Consider the following 6000-nt stretch of genomic DNA (forward strand, 5'->3'; position numbering starts at 1 on the left):
AAAGGGAAACTAACTTATCCAACCTAATTTTGCCGGAAAGTAGGAATCCAAAAGAGGTGCAAAATCTCTGGCAGAAAAAGAGAAGGATAATAATAAAGAATGCTGTCAATCAGCCATCCAATAAAAGGAACTCAAGACAAAAGCAAATTAACAACTCAACAGGAACTTTTTTAGATATTTTCAAAGTTTAAAACCAGCCAGGAAGCAGTTGATGAGTTAGATGACAAAGGGGTGAAAGGGATACTTGGAGGATATGAAGACTGCGGAGAAATGATAAGAATTATGTGCATTTGTCTGTACTATAAAAGATATAAGACAATTATCCGAGCCAATGCTGACTTTATCTCAGATTGAATCAGAAGAAATCAACTGCAGTAGCAGGAGGACGTCTTGAAAGACTGTCCAATAAAAAATCAGGATGTCTGCATTTGTCTTTAATTCTCCTCTCCCCTTCAATTAGGGAGAAGAAGGGGAACTCATCAAATTTGCAGATCATACTAAGCTGGCAGTAATAGCCAACACCTTAGATGATAGGCTCAAGATCTAGATCAGGGGTGTCAAACTCGCGGTGTCACAATGTTGTCATATGATGTATCACAACTTTTTTCCCTTTTGCTAAAATGGGGGTGGGGGTGGCCAGCACATGACCCATCCATCCCACAGGTTTCAAGTTTGACACCCCTGATCTAGATGATCTCAACAGACTTGAACAATGGAAATTTAACATAGAGAAAAGTAAGGTCTTACACTTAGACAAGAAAACCTAAAAGTACAAGTACAGATTAGGTGAAACCTGGCTTAATAGCAGTAACTGTGAGAGGGATCTTCAAGTTCAATATGTAATTGATTGTCCGCAGTGTGTGGCAGCAATCAAAAAAGCCAATGTAATCCTAGGTTGCATTAATAGAGGAATTGAATCAAGATCACATGAGGTATTATACTGCTCTATAAAGACTTAGTAAAGCCATACCTGGAATACTGGATCCAGTTTTGGTCACTACACTATAAAAAAAGATGTTGAGATTCTAGAAAGAGTGCAGAGAAGAGCAACAAAGATAAGTAGGGACCTGAAGGCTGAAACATATGAAGAACAGTTGCAGGATCTGGGCATGGCTATTCTCATGAAGAGAAGGACCAGGGATGACATGACAGCAGTATTCCAAAATTTGAGGGACTGTCACAGAGAGGATGAGGACAACCTATTTTACAAAGCATCCAAAGGCCAGACAAAGAACAATGGATCAAGGAGAGATTCAACCTAGAAATAAGAATTTTTCTGACAGTGAGAACAATCAATCAATGGGACAGCTTGCCTTCAGAAGTTGTGGGTGCTTCATCACCGGAGGCTTTCAAGAAGAGACTGGACAGCCACTTGTCAGAAATGATATAGGCTCTCCTGCTTGAGCAGGGAGTTGGACTAAAAGACCAACAAGGTTCCTTCCAACTCTATTATCCTGTGTACTGTTATGCAAATACAACAGAAAGATGTACAACTGCTGAGACACTGCAACTTCACATTTGAAAGACCTACATCTCACAAAATGGAGGACAGGCTGGTCTGGTCCATGGAAAAAAGCCCTGCCTAACTTCAAGCTATGCCTAACTTCAGCCCAGCAAATAGAAAGATTTCCTTTTCTACAATTCTGAATAACTCCAACTGAGCAGCAATGAGTTCACATACAACGCAGCCTAGAACACAGAAACTGATGGGAGACTAAAAAGGTGCAGAGTTACTTCTACTAAAGGTGGAAAGCCCCACATGGAAGGACCCTAAATTGCAAAAGAAAGAAAGAAAGAAAGAAAGTATGCAATAGATTTCAAAACCCCATAGCAATAAAATCCTCCTTTGATTTATTTGTGTCATTGAAACTGCTCAGCTGCTTTCTTTTCATCAGCCTTCTCGAGCCCGGGTGACAGATGAATAGACTGAGGATTTTGATAGAGTGAACTAGCATGCTATTAAATCACTCCACTTTCTCTGCTGTCAAAAAGTGCCATGAATTTCAGTCTGAAAACTTTTTCAGCACAGTAAGGTAGTGCTTTTTTCCTACAAAAATGGCAATGTGTTAAAATGCTATTTTTGTTAAAGAAGTGACAGAAGGCTGCAAGGGTTAATATCTCTAGTATGGTCTGTGAATCATTCTGTTTTGATAAAAAGAACAAGCACATAGACAGATCCGTACTGCTTTCAAAGAAAAATACATGAGTCATTAGTAGGCAGGAGGTTTTGCAATCTAGAAGTGTGCAAAGAAAAAGTACATTTTTATGAACAAGGTGTACTGGACTAAGGTAAGTAAATTGTGAATAAAAGAATTGTGCAAGTAATTAAGGAGGAGAAATCATAACAAGTTTATACTGTTTCAAAAGAAATATTATTCCTACTAGAATTATGGTTTTTAAACCTAAAGTCTCAAAATGTTCCACCATTATTATTTTTTATTTATTAAACTTTTATGCCACTTGTCTCGCCAAAGCACCATTGAAAATTTCAGAATAAATATTTGAAAATTGAAGCACATCTTTATCTTTAAATAAAACCATGTATCCACCTCCCATAGATTCTGGGCTTCCTCTTCTTTTATTCCTTATATCTCTCATATTCTGGCAGAGAGCCTACCTTTTCCAGGTTCATCACATTATATGCCTGTCTCATCCCATGCAAGATATTCTTCTTAAAAAATTAAGCTGAGAAAAACCATCATTATTAAGGTAAGCCAGTTTTTCACATTAAAGATGACCCAGCAGTTCTCAACTTTCAGATGTCCATTGGTCAAAATACAGGTAGCCTTTTGAATTTCAACAGTTTGTTTAGTGACCGTTCAAACATACAACAGCACTTAAAAAAAAATGTCTTATGACCAGTGGTGGGATTCAAGTAATGTAACAACCGGTTCTCTGCCCTAATGATTTCTTCCAACAACCAGTTTTTCAAACTGCTCAGAAAGTTAACAACCAGTTCTCCCGAAGTGGTGCGAACTGGCTGAATCCCACCACTGCTTATGACTGGTTTTCACACTTACGACCATTGCAGCATCTCTATGGGCACATGATCAAAATTAAGATGCTTGAATACTGATTCATATTTATGACCATTGCAGTGTCCCGGGGTCACCTTTTGCAACCTTCTGACAAGCAAAGTCAATGGGGAAGCCACATTCACTTAACAATCATGTTACTAACTTAACAATTGCAGTACTTCACTTAACAACTATAGGAAGGAAGTTTATAAAATGGGACAAAATTCACTTAACAACTCTCTCACTTGGCAACAGAAATTTGGGGCTGAATTGTGGTCATAAATCAAGGACTATCTGTATTATACCATTTTTCTAAATGTTGTCTACTGACAGGAAAAGATCCTTCATATCACCTTCTCTCTGGTCCTCTTTATTTAATGTTATTTAACTGGAGATATCAAAGAGTGAATCTAAACTGTTTTGGTCAACCTTGAGCCACAAACCAAATCAAGTAATCTAGACTCTGTTCCACTGAATGACATATAATGTTGTGAGGTGTGAGATTTCTATACTCCAAGGCAATGTGCTGCACTGTGGGGGGAGGGGTTGGTTCGGGATCATATAGCATGTTAAAATGTTATTTAAGCCTTTTTTTACATAACACCAGTTCTGACAGGCATTATATAATGGATATTGCATCACTAGCCTTAGTATATATATATGGTTTAGTTTTTCTGTTGCAAATATGCTTACTTACACTAGTGTATGGAAATTTCACTAAATACAATGTGATTTATGTTCAACAAGCAATATTTATAATTCCTGAACTTGAATGCATTATATCATGGATTAACAGTTCGTATCTTTCAAATAGTTACACACCAAACAGAAGTTATGAAAAGAAAATTCTTCACAGATATGCTTCCTCACAAATTAACTTAGAAAATTATAGATAGCTGCCTTTGTTCCAATTTATTTACTACTGTTGAACATTCAGCATTTGGATCAATACTAATGAAATATGATGGAGCTCCTTGTTGAATGCACTTTTATGTTTTGCACAGAATGACCAGATTCCAACCTACTTTGTTTTTCATTGCATTTTATTGTGACTATATTGTGAACTGCCCAATCACTTTGGAATGAAGTGGTGTCTAAATTGAATTAAAAAAATATGCAAGGGGCGTATGCCTGTAAGGGGCGTGCATAAGTGCACCAGCGTGCCTACCGTCCCTGTCCTAATATTCCTTTTTACTTACTCTTTTCATGTATTCAAATTATGTTTATACTTTTACCTGTTATCTTATATATGCTTGACAAATAAACTTATGATTATGATTATATCAGCAGATTGTGCAGGGTTGTTGTTGCTGCTGTTTTGTAATTTCAAAAATATGAAATTGAAAATAGAAAAGTATACAAACATGTATTAAATATACAGTATTTGGAAGTGATACCTCTCTTAAGACTCTTTTCTCTTTTACAAATTAGTTGTATTTGACCATAACATTATTAAACAATGATCTCTTGAATTAAGCCAAGTATCTGGGTTTGCACAGCCTCAGATAAAATACAAGCCAGGTTCATATTGCAGCAGAAACTAGCCAACTGCATTTTAGTCTAACAAGCTATATGTCACTTGCTTTTGTCTGTTTAAATCTTATTTTAGGAATTAATATTGTTGTCCCAGTTTTAAAAAAATATATTTTTGAATTATATTTAACCACTATAAGTTTTGGGACCATTCATAACCTAGTGAGTTTTAACCATTTTAGTTTTCCAGTTTACAATGAGTGCCTCTAAGATGATTTATGTAATTTGTGGATTATCTAGCTAGCCTTATCAACATTCTGATGTCTAAGTTGCTTCTCAATATTGTATTAAAAATTAAGGCAATAACTAATTAAGTTTATATTAATTTCTGGCCTGCTTTTTGGATGATAACAAATTGCAAAAATTAAGATCAGGAAATGTGGAAAAAAACCAACGTTTTATAGTTTTGTGCCTTGTGTAGATCTGAAGTTACATTATCTCAATTTTTTAAAAATGAACTCACGTTATTGAATTATCAAAAGCATGTGTGGGTTGAGTTTGTACATTGCAATCTTGCATAAGCTTAATGGTAAGGGTTATTTGAGGGGCCACTTCTCCCCAATTTCATCTAGCAGTCCCATTAGCTGTGGGAGGTTTCTAAAATTAGAGGGTACCATCTGATTGGATCCAGAAGGAGGTTCTTTTCTGCTACCTACCATTTCCCCCCAAGGTTAAGGCAGTGTCCCGAAAAGGCCTGAAGACCTGGCTTTGTTATCTGGACTGGGGATCAAGTAGTGGTAGCCTTATAAATGGTTGTTCCAGAATTGACTGTGCTTGTGCATTGATTATATGGTGTTTGCATTGTTTTAAGGTTTCTAACCATGTATGGTTATTTTTACCTTTCTTTTTTCTTTTTTGGTATTGTGTTTTCATTTTGTAAGATGCCCAGAATTATGTATGTGAGCTGGCAGCTATCAAAATCAAATTAATAAATTCAGTGACAGTGACACTGTGTGCCCTGTTGGGAAGATCTAAGGCACCAGATTAAAGTAGAATTCCCTGGAGAAAATCTGTGTGAGTACTAAGAGTTGAAATGACTTGATAGCACATCATCAACTACAATAGAAAGTTCACTTGAATCAAAGGGATGAGAGCTTTTTTTTAGAAAGGAAGACAATTCAGAAATTTAAGAGAAATAAGATCTCATTTAAAGTTTAAATACTTTGAACAGATTCTATGTATTCCCATTTCCTTATTTCTTAAAAAGCCACATTGCTTCTTACTATGTCAGTGCTATATTATCAAACATCGCAACATTTCCATTTTTGAAAGTTCTGGAAGAGATATGATTTTTGATCATTCAGTTTTGAACACCTTTGGCCTCTTTGCTATTAAAAATAGACATAAAAAAGAGGCTCTTAGCTTATTTTCTAAAAGTAAATCAGGGCAGTAAATAAAAGTTATTTTAAAAGCTTTAAAAGTTCATAATCTGCATCTTTAAAAATGCTAG

Source organism: Pantherophis guttatus, chromosome 2, assembly GCF_059756535.1.
Source record: "Pantherophis guttatus breed Tessera chromosome 2, ASM5975653v1, whole genome shotgun sequence".
In the NCBI taxonomy this organism is placed as follows: Eukaryota; Metazoa; Chordata; class Lepidosauria; order Squamata; family Colubridae; genus Pantherophis; species Pantherophis guttatus.